Raw genomic sequence first — 15557 nt, 5'->3', positions numbered from 1 at the left:
CTTTGTATTATACAATGCAAATGAGTAATAAGGCTTGATCATGAAATTTGATAAGCATAATCTCAACTGATTAAGTTAAATTATGCTATGGTGGAAGATAGACCCTAAACATTGCATATGCCTCCAAGTGTACAATGAACCCAAAATAGTGCTTTTGTAAAATAAAAAGATAATAATTAACAAAAGCTTCCACTCATTAAGTGCTTACTATGAGCTGGACACTGCTTTAATGTTTTACATGCATTCTTACTTAATCTCAGAACAACCCTAAAGGGAGTAGATGGTATTATCATGCTCAAGATCAGATCAGACTTACATGCAGCAAGTCATGTTAGCTCCAGAGCCTATGTGCCTTGACTATTTATTTCACTATTTTTTTAATCATGACTTCTAAGTAACTATGATTTCTCATGCAAAAGAACAGCAGCTATTTTTACCCTAGCTTTAACAAGCTGATCAATTGAACATAAAATAAATTTGACAAGGCTGATTATTCAAAGAAATAAGCCATATACATTTCATTCTAAATGAGTTTAGGCTACAATTTTCCAGATTCTCAAAAGCCTAGCCCATAGTCAACTGTCACTCACTTTGCAAATTACCCCTTGATTCGGAAGACAATCCCTTTTCTTCATCCTCCCCCACCCCTAATGCTCTAGCTAGCTGGTCTTCCCACAGCCTAGTATTTTCCACATATTTATATATATATATAAATATATATATATTTATATATATTACATATATATTATATTACATATATATTATATATTACATATATATTATATTACATATATATTATATATATATTACATAATATATATATTACACACATATTACTAACCAAAAATCAGTTTATGATTACTACTGTTAGTGGTAGAAAGACCAAAAAAGATGGAGGGTAGGAACTTCTGCAAGTGTTGCCGAGTGGGGGCCCCAATGTCCAGGATTTCGAGGGTCACTTTATGCAGTGATCAGAAACCTTGTGGGGTATACATGGTAATGCTCAAAGAACTAAGTGGTGCCAGGGTCAGCAGCAGGCAAAGTGTACATTTTAACATCTAAAAAATGTCTCCAGCCTCTAAAGATCAAATTTTTATCATGTCTGGGCCACACCGAGCTGTGCTCAGAGCTTACATTCAGGTTCAACATTCAGGGATCACTCCTGTAAAGAGTCAAGAGACCATATAGACTGCCAAGGATCAAGCCCAGGTCAATGGAAAACAAGCAAGCACCAAACTGACTGTATTCTCTTTCCAGCCCCTAAAGATCTATTCTTAAATTAGTCACGGACAAACATACCCTGTGTTGTAGGTATCAATTGTCTCAGTTTTGCTAATGAAAAAATTTAAAATAAGGGATTAAATTTCAACATGCTCTGCACTTCTAAGTACCTATGGTGGGGAGGTATAGAATGGGGAAAAGGAGTTGATGAGAGAAGGGGAGAGAAGGATTAAATATTAGTTGGAAGAGACTCCAGAAAGGCATCTACGAAAAACTCTGACCTACAATATGGAAGTTAAATTTAGCATGGTTGAGATTCAGAGAGTCCATTTATAATGCAAACACTGGGTTACACATAACACTTGTTCTTTTAAACGACTTTTTGAGAAATGGGAATTAATTTTTCTATTATTGCTAATTTACTTAGAAATTATATGCTTTTTCAAGATAAGTCCACCCTTCTCAATATAGGGTAGGTCAAAAACATTCAACCAGCTATCTGTGAATATAAAATAGGACTTCTGATCTAAATTTTTGTTAAATTGCTTCATTCTTGTCAATACATTTAAAGAGCTAAGGGGAAAAAAATTTTTTTCCAGTACTAAAATAAGGCAAGAAAGTCAGGGACCTAACTTAAGGGGGCAAACACTTCTTAAAGTCTGATAGCATCCAAAAAATTTTTTCACAGTACTTAGCATGACTTATAATTCTTTTATTTGGTTAACATCTAATTTCTCTCTTCAGGTTTTCACTATGTTATTCTTCAACATCTGGCAAAGTTCCTGAGTTAGCTGGCACTCAGCAAATGACTATTAAATGAACGAATCCAACATGTTGCAAAAATTATCTTCAAGAAGGCACAAGTTTAGTAAAGGAATCACCTATCATAAATGGACTGTTTAGTATGAAAGACCATACTAAATTTATTTCCGTTTCTATTTTTAGTCAGTCTATCCTTTGGAGCTTCACAATGAGAGCTTGCTCCTTTGGAGTTCTCAAGACAGCCCTAAAAATACCAGTCCAAATCTATGACAACTATTCCAGTGTAAGTCTGTACTTTCAAATATGTACAATTTGAAAAATATTTGATTTGAAAAATATTTAGTATGTTAGTAAAGCTGGTATTTAGTCAAGACACCTCAAAATTGCACAGCTCACGAGAAAATAAGGAAGGACTCTGAGAAGCAGTTTTAGACCTGAAATAACTAAGGAGAGATGAACAAATACTCCTAGATTAGATCTTCAAAAAACCAAAAGCAATGGGGGGAAAAGTGAAATCAGTAAATCTGGAATTTAACAGTAATGCAGCAATAATGAATTCAAATAGTAATTAATATTAGCTGGTTTCTTCTAGTAAGAAAGAAGGGTAGGAATTCCCCTGCTAATCATCAAGCTTCTATTTACTGTCCCCATCTGCTGTATCATACACGACACAGTATTATATCAGACCAGGTGCTTTTTTCCCCCTCCCAAACCATTCAATAGGGAAAGGAATGTATAATAGAAACATAATTTTTCTAAAATCGTAACAACCCTTGAACTCAATCTTCTGCCATTTCTTCTTCCTCTCACTCTAAGTTCTTCCTCTTCACTCTAAGTACCCTAACTTCCAAAACCATCATTCACCCTTTTTGCCTTTTCCTGGCTACAAAATATTGATTTCATGCTACTACAGTTTTGCTGGGTAACCTACAATCACAACTCAAGTCTACGCTTCTTTTCCACAAATATTCAAAATCTCCCTTAATCTTACTGCTACCTTTTGTTATTTCAGATTATTGCTCCAAACTAAGTCTGCTGATTGGCAGATTTCATTTGAGTCTACATCATATATCTATGCCATTTACACCATTCTTCCTAAATCAATATATCATTTGTCTCTAAAACTCAAGGAAACCACCCAAATTTACAAAAATAAAGGCTGTTACAAATTCTGATGTTGTTTTGGGACCACACCTAGCAGTGTGCAGGGCTTACTCCTGGTGGGTTCAGGGTGTCAGAGATCAAAGTCAGGTCTGCCGTGTATGCAAGGCAGCACCTTACACACTGTATTATCACTCCAGTCCCAAAATATTATAAAATCTTTATATGCTATTTCTCCAGTGTCAAGTTTTTCCTGCTTCTAATACTTTTCTCAAAACAAAAAGTGCTGTTGCTTGTCACTTAAAACTCCATGTACTATCAGAAGCAAATTAGGTGTATTAAAACCATTACATTCCTAAGTGCCCTTAATCAGGCTTGTAGGTTACTCTGGCACATAGGAATTTCTAGCTAGATTATAATTTATAATGACAGTATTCAAAGTATCAAAAATGAAAATATAAGAACAGAGAAATAAATGCACACAGTATTTTACATAATAAAATTTAAAAGTAACACTAAATAACCATCACTATTTATTATGCAAAGAACAATACCTTAAGTTGTTAAATCTGTTTCCCCCAGCCTTTAATTAAAATGATTATTTTCCCAAGTCAAAAATTTTACTTAAAGACATAAAGAGGGTACCATTAATTACCTGTGAAAGATTATATCTATAGGGAAGAAAATTGGTGGAAAGAAATCTGGTTTTTCCCCACCCTAGAAGTCTTTTTATGGCTAAAAATTTCATTCATCTATAGGAATAGGCTAACTAAAGTTTAAAATTTCAAGTTCAAAGACAAAAGTGAGGCCATTTATCAAACAAGTTAAATTCTGATTAGTGTAATTCATTCATTATGGATGAAGCAGTTAAAAATCTTTTCCATAAATTCTCAAAGAAGGTCATCTAAACCACTTAATACCAGATGAAGGAAAACTGAGATGTACTACTTTCTCAAAACATAAAAGATATGCTTTCAAGTATATCGTTATATGAAAAATCAATTGAATTATATCAAGCATTCACATACTACTCCACTTGCCATATAGTAAATAGAAGTAACTATAATCTAAGCCAAAAAACAAAAGGGAAAAAAAACTAAAACGAAGCAAAGTCAAGTAACCCTGATATTCAACTGTTGGACTTTCAAGCTTTTACTTTTATATTCAGTAAGTTTTCTTGGTCTAAGGTTCCTTTAGCTGTTGAACTTACACCTCCCCTAGAACTCTGCTTTGGCCAGGGCTTTTCTTTAAAAAAAAAAACATCTTTGCAGTGAAATAAATTATAGTCTAAGTCACAAAGATGACAAGAAACCTTAGCAATTTAAATAGACAAGCCTTGAAATAATATTGTGATCAAAGTATCAAGCATCCTAATAAAACCCAGGTGGCTCAAACTTATCATATATGGTACTCATTACCACAATTGCACCATTTAGTCTACTTCCTGGTGTCAACAAAAACTTTCTGTTATTAATTCCCCCCAGGTATGGATCTGCTTAAGTTACAGCAGTTTTCTGATAAGCCAACTCTTTGTCCAAAAAAGTATAGAAAGAGGACGCAGGTCTCATTTTAAATGTTTTCAAACTGGAGCCATGGTTGGTAAAAACCACAAAAACCACAGTGGCTTTGTATTATTAGTCATCTATATAAAGTTATGTTCATTCCTTCAGGGGTACCGGATGACTCAGGGTTAACATAGTTTTATATGGCTTCGTGTGTTTACATTGAACCGGTAACCATATGCACACACAAAAACACTACTTTATAGATTATAAACCTCAGGTTCAAGTAAGAGATTTTTCCATGGACAGGGGCATATAGGATAGATTCTGCCAATCAATTCCTCTCACCTACCATGATTTCTTCATCATTTATATGATTCCCTGTTGGTTACAACTTATAAAATTTTGAAGCAATTTCCCACCTATAGCTCTTACTATTACACTTTTTACTTAAAGAACATTAAGTCTCAGAAAGTGTTTTAGAATATAATTTCTTCCTCCAAAAGACTCCATGTAGACAAAGTAAAAATGCTAAGATTACTAAAAGTAAAAATGCTAAGATTACTAAATCTACCTCCATAGTGATGCCAAACCCTGAAGCAATAAATAGCATTTCAAAAAATAGAAAACAAGGGTATCATGAACACAGTTACTATCCCTGGATTGCCTAGCTTCTGAGAGTTGTGCCTGTAATGTACACCCATTTCCAATTGTGTAGATGTGTAGATGCTGCTAGTTATACTGGTTACAAAAGGAGATCACTAGCTGCTGAGTGTTTCATGAGTGGCACCCAGTGTTCATACAGAATCCTGACGACTAACTGATCCATTTCCTTTTGTCACAGATGGCAGCCACAACAGATTGGAAGCATTGCACAACATACCACTTAACCATACTGTGTACTGAGTAAAGGAGGAAATTCACATGACAGTCTTTATCAGTACTGTCTAAGTCATCTGCAAAGCAATGCATTCTAGAAAGTCTTCCTGTTGTTTCCAAAGTCAAATTAAACCATCTATCCCAAGTATTGTTCTTGGTAATTACGTTCAGTGACATTTAATAAGAATATATTTCCCTCCCTTAACCTACCAAGATCAATCTATTCCGTTAGTTTTTCCATCCTATACTATGTAGCAGACTTGAAGCTATGCTAATTTTAGCATTTATATAATTATAGAGAATATCTCTGATCAGCGTATGTATATTAAACCACTACTAAATTTCTGCTGACATAAAGGTTAGACTTGCCCTCCTTTCCATCAATGTTTACTGAATTTAGTATAAACCGAACACTTGAGAAACCTGAAATTTGGTGTGAGATTCAACAATCATTTTTATTTCTAACTGTACTGATAGCAAATGACAACACCAAGAAGGGGGTCTTTAAATATATTATGCCTTACAAGTCACAACTGCAATGATCTATTATCTCATTCAGTTTTTTTCTCAAAATAGAATAAAGTGACAACCTCCTACACTGTGGAAAAGTACAGATTAGACGGGCACTTTGAGTTTACTGTTTTTCACTGACCACTAATTTTAAACATGGTCTTTCTGGGCCCAACTTTCTCTTTGCTTGAAAAGTAATGAAAGTTATGTGATCCACTCTGCAAATGTGAAAACTGAGGATGGAGAGTCCCACTGTGGATAAGAATATGCCAGAACTTGGGCCCGAGAGATAGCACAGCGGTGTTTGCCTTGCAAGCAGCCGATCCAGGACCAAAGGTGGTTGGCTCGAATCCCGTTGTCCCATATGGTCCCCCGTGCCTGCCAGTAGCTATTTCTGAGCAGACAGCCAGGAGTATCCCCTGAGCACTGCCGGGTGTGGCCCCCAAACCAAAACAAAACAAAACAAGAATAAGCCAGAACTAGATTAGAATTTTAGCCAATAAGCAATATAAACTTTCTTCCTTTTAGGACTTCCAGAAAGTTTTAAGATCTCTCCAACAGGGGCCGAAGAGATAGCACAGTGGTAGGACATTTGCCTTGCTAGCAGCAGACCCAGGACCAACAGTGGTTCAAATCCTAGCATCCCATATGGTCTCCAGAGCCTGCCAGGAGCAATTTCTGAGCACAGAGCCTGAAGTAAACCTGGCAAGTACTGGATTTGACCCAAAAAACAAACAAACAAAAAGATCTATCCAACAATGACTAAGAATTTTCCCAACTAAAAGCTGGGGCGGGGAGTGGGGGGGGTGAGACCCTAGAGCAGTAGTAAAAAAAGATAGGTATTTGCTTTGTACACAGGCAGCCCACATTTGGTCCCTAGCACCATATAAGGTCCCCAGAGCAGTCAAGAGTGACAGAGCTAAGAACAACCCGAGCACTGGAGGCTATAAGCTCCACCAAGGAAGTTAAAGCTATCCATACATCATTTATTGCCATATAATGAATTTATCAGATTGAAGGGATAAGAAAACATTTAAAAACACAAGTCTAGAGCCTAAGAATCAGAATATCATAATTAATTAAGTGAAATATCTCAAAGAGCCAGAAGTAAAAAGATAGCTGGCTTACAATGAACTTAGTATTTCACATTATCCCTATACCTTCCCACCTCATTTGATCCTCAAAGAAAATAACTTCTATCTACCAAGGTATTATTTAACACCATTACTCTTGAAACGAAGTGCACTCAACTTCTCATATTGAATCTTACGAATGTTTTATTTATCAATGCTTTCAAGTTGGGAAATGTGATGGGAGTAATAAGAAAGGAGGAAATTTTTTTTGTTAAGGAGAATTAAAACCTCTGCTGGAGCAACAGCACAGGATGCGGGGAATTTTGCCTTGCACGCAGCTAACTCAGGTTCCATCCCCAGCCCCCTACTTGGCCTTCTGAGCCTACCAAGAGTGAACCTTGGGCACAGAGGCAGAAATAAACTCTGAACACCACCAGGTGTGCCCCCACCCCTAAAAAAAAGCAAAACCAAAAATTTGTTGAGTGTCTTGGTTGAAAACCTTAAAACTATTTGATTTTTTATTTACTGTAAAGTATTGCAAGTTGCAACCAATTAATAGTTAAGATTAAAATTCCTACAGTATAGGAGACTGAAGGAAGCCCAGGCTCAATTTCCCAATTCCAATTTATCCCTATCCCCTTTAACACCGGGGGGGGGGGGGGGTATATGCAGCATGTGCTCACTCCCTAAATGAAAATTCCTAATATAAACTGAAAAATATAAAAGTTATGCTTTTAAAAGTAAAGTTACTGCATTGTATATCGTCCTGAACCACCAAGCATTGCCTGGAATAATCCCTGAGCACTGTGTGATGTCCCCCTGCCCACTCAGCACCCTCCAAATAACAAAAACTAAGCATCTGAGTTAACTGACAAAAAAAATTCCTTCACACTTAGATCAAATACATTATTTTAAAGCTGTACTTTAAAAAAGTTAAATTATTTAAATAATAAATGTTTCAATAAACCACCAGCATGCTCTGGCCACCAGAAACACCTGACATGGTTTCCCACAAAATTCCTGGCTCATGGGGCCGGAGCGATAGCACAGCAGTAAGACTAGGACATTTACCTTGCACGCAGTCAACCTGGGAGGATGGCGGTTTCAATCCCAGGCATCCTGTATAGTTACTTCCCCCCTGCCTGCCAGGAGCAACTTCTGAGTGCAGTCAGGAGTGACTGCTGCTGGGGGTGTGGCCAAAAAATAAATGAAAAAACAAAAACCAAAAAGAATTCCTTACTCAATGAATAAATAAGGAGGAAGCTGGGAGTGTGGGGGGAGGATATGAAGAAAAAACCTAAATGGATTAAATAGCATTTAAAGCTACAGTGGCTTGGGGACAACGAATTTGCGATGCAGCTATAGCACTGACTGCTAGGATTACCAGCAACCACAAATCTAAGGAAGTCCAGTTAGAGTGCCCACTGCACCCTCTTACCCAAAACTCTCCACATGGCCATCTCATTTTTACAACTGTGGACTGGTCCCAGTCTATGGACCTGTAGCTGATGGCCATTTATTATTTTTATATTATTTTATTTATTATTATTATAAAATATTAACTATATTTGTGGAAAGGCAACTGCCAAGATTTTATAAGAGAGAGAGAGAGAGAGAGTGATTTCCTTACCAATCAAAGGGCATCTGTGTATTAAAATGTTTTTATGTTAAATGTTACTGAAAAAAAAGGGGAAATGTGTATGAAAGTGAGAAAGATGACAAGTTGCTTAATAAACCAAACTATTATTATATTGTTAATGGCCAAAATAACTATTGCCATTGCTTTCAAATCTGCTGGAATCATCTAAATTGTACTAAGGGAAGAAAAAAACAACTATGATTTTATTAAAAGGCAACAAATAAATCTTAGATAATTTATTATATAAGTCCATGTGAATATCACTCTGAAACCATAATTTCAAAGGAACCACAAAAACTTCACCCAGAGATATGGATTTAAAATGAAACAGCACAGGGATAGTACAGTGGGTGTTTGCTTTGACACATTCAACCTGGGTGCAATCAAAGCATCCCATATGGTTTCCCCCAAATCCACCAGGAGTAATTCCTAGTACATAGAACCAGGAATAAGCCCCTGAACACTACTGGGAGTGGCCCGCAAAACAGTTTTAAAAAGAAAAACCAAATTTACTGTATGACTAAGATGGACACTTTATAAAAAGGAGAGTTTGAAAAAACACAATATCATGGGTCTGGAGCAGAGGTGCAAGCTGTAGGGTGTCTGCCTTGCAAGTGCTAACCTAGAACAGACCACAGTTCAATCCCCGGCATCCCATATGGTCCCCCAAGCCAGGAGCGATTTCTGGGAGCATAGCCAGGTGCGTAACCAGGAGTGGCCCAACCCCCCCCCAATAAAAACAAAACCTAGAAAACCCAATATCAGAACCAAAACATTAGAGTTAATTATAATTAATTATATGCCAATTCATAAAATTTGGTGATGATTTATTTAACTGTGGGATGAAATTGAGTGCTGCTTTTTCTCAAGGAAGATAGGAAGCAAGCTGTAAATATAAAGGGTAAGATTAATTTTATAAAAATAAACAGCATGGATATTTGATTACATACAATAACTGTGGCTTTTTGACATTTTAATTAGTGTCAAAATAGTTCATTTTTAATGGTTATTACCTAAATATGTAGTAATAAATTCAAATACCTATACCTAAAGTTGTGGTTCAAAAATAAGAAAATTCTTGCTTAATTAAAATTTAAACCACTGGGTATAGTAATTTAAGGATTACATTTTTAGACTTGGTAAACAGGAATTTTAAATACTATTTAAGTATGGTATCCACCTGTAATTTTCAAATCTGAAAGTATTACTTTAAGTCTGCACAAAATTTGAACAGGTTTTACTTGGCTTTTTTCCAAACCAGAGTACTTGCACTTTGGGGACCAAGGGAGGGCACAGTGGAAAGCTCTCATTTCTTTAGGCAGAAAAATCATGACCACATTTCTTACCTAGAAGACATTTCAACAGTGTATCCTCCCCTTGCACAAGTCTCTCAACTAATTTAAAAGGGGAACACGGGAAACCTAAAATTTTAAAACATAACCTAAACACAAATATATTTTTCAAGATTCTAAAATATGTAAATTCTTGATATCCACATTATAAACAAAAGAGGGCACAAAACAATGGACTCATGCTCAAGTTTCCATTTACAAAACTTTCAAAGTTTAAGAGAGAGGGGGTAAGGAGAGGGGAGGGGAGGGGAGAGAGAGTAGAGAAAGAGAGTACTGAGAGGGAATGAAATCCAGATATTAGTTAAGCAAAGCGAGTAATCTACCAGTGACCTACATCAACAGCTGTCACTTTTAGTTTTTTTGTTTTTTTTTTTAACTGGGATCTTTTTGGAGGGTGTTGTTTCAATTTGGGGGGTCACACCCATAGTGCACAAGGCTTATTCCTGGCAGAGCACAGACAACCATATAGGGACTGAACATGGGCCAGCCATGTACCAGGCAAGTGGCCTACAGTTTGTATTATACTTCTGGCTCCCAGGTTTAGATTTTTAAGTTCCAAATCACAAATTACAAGGGCCAGAGATATAGTACAACAGGCAGGGTGCTTGCCTTGCATGAGAGCAATTCAAATTCAATCCGCTGCACCCCATCTAGTTCATCTAGCACCACCAGGAGTAATGCCAGAGTGCAAAGGACCTCCTTGAGCACTGACAGGTGTGGCCCAAAACAAAAATAAAAGCAAATAATTTTACATGAGCAATAATCTTAAGTTCATTGCCCGAATATTCAGCAATAGATCATTAAGCATGAATGATTTAACATGTTAAATTATAATGAATAACAACAATGAGATCAATATCTGGAAAACTAAAATTAAAGAGTACATATTCTCATTATTTACTTGACTTTAAAATATTTCATTTAATGAAATATATATTTAGCAAATATTTAAAATTTGTTAAACATTTCAAGTGAATAAAAGTAAGCAATGGGGTTTTAGTTTCTATAAATAGAGAACTAAACTAACTGTCCAAGTTTTTTTTTTTGGTCATTGGGCCACACCCGGCGGTGCTCAGGGGTTTCTCCTGGCTATCTGCTCAGAAATAGCTCCTGGAAGGCACAGGGGACCATACGGGATCCCGGGATTCGAACCAGCCACCTTGGGTCCTGGATTGGCGGCTTGCAAGGCAAACACCGCTGTGCTATCTCTCCGGCCCCATCTGTCCAAGTTTTTAATGCAGCAAAAGAACCTAGCAATCAAAAACAATTTCTCTGCCTAAAAGCAAATGCAGCAACATAACGTAAAGAATATTGTCAAGAAACAGAAATTAGCTCTGAACATTAAAGAGGGTGGGAGAGACAGCTTGAAGAGCAAAGTGAATTCTTTGTATGAGGGGGTCAGTCCTTAGCACCAAATGGTCCTGAGCACTGAAAGGAGACCTCTGAGTTCTGAAAAAAGAGTAGCTTCCCCCTGCATTTCGAAGTGTGCCCCCAAAGTAAATAAATATACAGTATTTTCCACATATAAGACGACGTTTGAAACAAACAAACAAAAAAAGTCAACCGAAAATCGGGGGTCGTCTTATAAACCGAGTATATCCCGAAAATTGTTTCAATATGCCCCTAACGATACAAACAAACAAAAAATCAGGCCCCAGAGTTTCCAAATCTCTTTCTTGGGGGCTCCCAAACAGTACTCAGGAGATCTGGGATCACTTTTGGCAAAACCCAGCTAACCGTGTTGGTGGTTCAGTGCAAGGGTTCGAGGATGGGGTGTTGTTTGGTTCATGTAGTGGGGGAGATTAACTGACGCCACCAGAGAATTGCCAGAAAAGGTGCCTATGATCAGGGACCAATCACTGCAAGGCTGCTCGGACTGCCTCTCTAACTCAGCCAATCCAAGCAGGCTTTTCATGCATGCAAATTAGACAGTGTTCTGGACCCGAATCTACACTGTAAAAAGCCTGCTCTGATTGGCCAGAGTCAGAGAGGAAGTCTATTACAGTATAACCTTTGAATCTTTGCTTGTTGTAATTGGCTCACTGTGGCACATACAGTTGCAGCACAGGAACGTTCTGTCTGATACAGCGAATATAGGCCTAAACCTATGTTTTAACTGCAAAATTAGGGGGTCGTCTTACATGCCCAGTCGTCTTATACGCCGGCAAATATGGTACATTAAAGGGACAAACTGGCTATATAGTAAATTAATTTGCCCTTTATTTCTAGTGATGGCTTATGTTATTTGTGAGGGTCTGTAAATCTGAATTGAAACAAACTCACAAAACATTCTAAAATATTACCACATACAAAATCAAACTTCATCTCCTCTCTGAATAGGCTCAGTCAGCTGTGGATTTGAGAAAATAAAAGACAGTATGGTAATAATACCCAGAGACAATAGAGATGAGGGCCGAAGGGACCAACCGGATATGAAGTTGACCACAAAGAGTGGTAGTGGTGAGAGCAGTTAGAGAAATAACTACAGTAACAACTATCATGACAAGGGTAGTGAATGAGAAATACAAGGCCTGTCTAGAATAGAGGCAGGGGGTGGCAGAGAAGAAAGATAGGGACACTGGTGGCAGGAAAGTTACACTGGTGAAGGGAGGGTGGGTATATATATGGTTTTTGGGCCACGCCCAGCAGTGCTCAGGGTCACTCCTGGCTGTCTGCTCAGAAATAGCTCCTGGCAGGCACGGGGGACCATATGGGACACCGGGATTCGAACCAACCATCTTTGGTCCTGATCAGCTGCTTGCAAGGCAAACACCACTGTGCTATCTCTCCAGGCCCGGGAGGGTATATTTTTGATGACTGAAACCCAACTACAAACATGTTTGTAATCATGGTGCTTAAATAAAGTTATTATTATAATCAAAAGAACAAGAAAAAAAGGAATTAACTAGTAGGTCACATATGGCCATTCTGATCTGTTTCCTCCCTCACTCTAAAATTATATAAAATTCTGTTTGACAATTCTTTATTTATACATTTCTCTCAACTTAGAAATCTTTCAAAACTAGGATTTTCTATCTTTGACTCTTTTAACCATTCAATATAATTTACTTGACAAAAGCTAAATTATTGAAAATCAATTTTTGATATATAAGATGTTTTATACCTCCATGTAATGATCTGCAAAAAACATCATCCTTCTGCATGCGAGGCAAACGCCTTATCTCCATGCTATCTCCCCGGCCCCAATATTGACTAATTTTTCAATAATTCTACCAAGAAAACACTCCTAGGAAAACACTAAACAGCATTTTTTTTTGTTTGTTTTCTGGGGGCCATACCTGGCTATGTGCTTAGAAATCACTCCTGGCTTGGGGGACCATATGGGACGTCGGGGAGAATTGAACTGCGGTCCTTCCTAGGCTAGTGCCGGCAAGGCAGACGCCTTACCGCTTAGCACTCTGGCCCCATTTTCTAAAGCAAGCATCTTATCATTTATCTTATCATCTTATCATTATAATGATCACTATGTGATCAGACAGAAGATAAACGTAAGTAAACATATGCTTCTTTTAGAAAATGCCCTCACCTATTTAAAAAATTATAAAAAGTATTTCTCTATTAAGTCTCAACTCTCAAAAAGGCAGCAACCAAAGATGAAATAGCAAACATTGGCTAGGTTGAAGAAATTTTGCCCTAAGTTACAGGCTGCAAGCAACCCAAGAGGGGAAGGAAAGTGAGATTTCAGGAAGCCATTAGGCAGAGATTTTTCTCCACTATAAACCGTGTGGCTTGCTTATGTTGAAAGTGGCTGGTGTGCCCGTTTTGGCAGCACATATACTAAAATTGGAATGATACAGAGATTAGCATGGGCCCTGCGCAAGGATGAGACACAAATTCGTGAAGCTTTCCATAAAATTGAAAGAAAGAAAGAAAGAAAGAAAGAAAGAAAGAAAGAAAGAAAGAAAGAGAGAGAGAGAGAGAGAGAGAGAGAGAGAGAGAAAGAAAGAAAGAAAGAAAGAAAGAAAGAAAGAAAGAAAGGAAAGAAAGGAAGAGAAGGAAGGAAGGAAGGAAGAAGAAGGAAGGAAGGAAGGAAGGAAGGAAGGAAGGAAGGAAGGAAGGAAGGAAGGAAGGAAAGGAAAGAAAGAAGAAGAAAGAAAGGAAAGAAAGAAAGAAAGAAAGAAAGAAAGAAAGAAAGAAAGAAAGAAAGAAAGAAAGAAAGAAAGAAAGAAAGAAAGAAAGAAAGAAAGAAAGAAAGAAAGAAAGAAAGAAAGAAAGAAAGAAAGGAAAGGAAGGAAAGGGAAGGAAGGAAGGAAGGAAGGAAGGAAGGAAGGAAGGAAGGAAGGAAGGAAGGAAGGAAGGAAGGAAGGAAGGAAGGAAGGAAGGAAGGAAGGAAGGAAGGAAGGAAGGAAGGAAGGAAGGAAGGAAGAGAAAGAAAGTGGCCGGCTTACATAGAAAGTATTGCAAATAACAGAATACTACAGTTAATCAAACCCCTGCAATAAAAATAAAGACACCTATAACATGAAAAAACTACCTAATACATTTCTGCCCATTCTACCTTAAGACCACTGTTTTTACTTTAAAAAACTCCATCAAAAAATAATTTTACTTATGTCTTGCTTTAATAAAACAAGAGAAAAAAAGAAACAAAAAAAATCGAATAATATGGCCCTATCACTTTATATAACTACCTCAGTAATGACCACCTCAGTATGTTAATACTGTCTGTTTCATAAGCAAGATATCACTTCACTCCCCTAACTGCATTTTAGCACTACAATATAGTCTCCATACGCTTTATTTTTCAAAGATTTATTTTGAACTCCAAGAATCATCTATTGTAACTGACTTAAAGAGAGAAAACTAAAAAATTTGTTGACTCCGACTATGAAAATTATGGATTTGGCTTGAGTTATACAATAAAGCAAGCTTCTTATATCACCTGCAATATTAAATTGATTTAGTCTGTTGGAAATAAAAAGGCAGTGAGTTATTGGATCTGTGTTCAATTCAGTTCACTTTATAACATATTTAAGGAATTTAGCTGTAGAAAACAGTATCTGAATTTTATCAGATGAAAACATTTTTCCCTTTTACTAAGCCTCGGGTTGCATGTTTGAGAAAACAAATTAGTTTTCAATTCTCCTAAGCTTGATAATAGTGCCCCCTAATGGGAATTTGAATGAGGTTTTCTAACCAATTTTTTAAAGCATATATTCTGTAGTTAGTAAGTTACTTCAAAACAAGCAATAAATTTTGTAATATAAAGGTCCATCATGACTTAAGTCATTCAAGGAGATAATCAAGTAAAAAAAAGTAATAATTCACAGACAGAAACAAACAAGAGAAACTATGCCAGTTTCATGCATTTTCAATCATCTATCCAACTGTAACATAGTCCAAAATAATACCACTTAGAAAGTTAATCTCGTAAGGAAATTGACCTTCAACTATGATTTGAGTATTCAATAAGAAAACTGAAATGTACTGAGTTTTTACTGAGTCAGAAAAAAACAGACTTAAGAGTTATTCAGCATAATATGAACACTAAGACTAG

General features: G+C 36.8%; 1 protein-coding gene and 1 non-coding gene across 2 annotated transcripts in view; one reads left to right on the top strand and one right to left on the bottom strand.

Annotated features, from left to right (window-relative positions):
* The window catches only part of EIF3H (eukaryotic translation initiation factor 3 subunit H), a 91433-nt gene that overhangs the window by 50592 nt on the left and 25284 nt on the right, over window positions 1-15557 (bottom strand). The window lies entirely within an intron of this gene.
* Window positions 13814-13917, top strand: LOC126009774 (U6 spliceosomal RNA). The gene has a single exon (XR_007495981.1). It is a non-coding gene; the product is annotated as a U6 spliceosomal RNA (small nuclear RNA).

Source organism: Suncus etruscus, chromosome 5 (genome assembly GCF_024139225.1).
Source record: "Suncus etruscus isolate mSunEtr1 chromosome 5, mSunEtr1.pri.cur, whole genome shotgun sequence".
In the NCBI taxonomy this organism is placed as follows: domain Eukaryota; kingdom Metazoa; phylum Chordata; class Mammalia; order Eulipotyphla; family Soricidae; genus Suncus; species Suncus etruscus.
The sequence above is the reverse complement of the archived record's forward strand: the minus strand, read 5'-3'. Positions and strand labels throughout refer to the sequence as shown.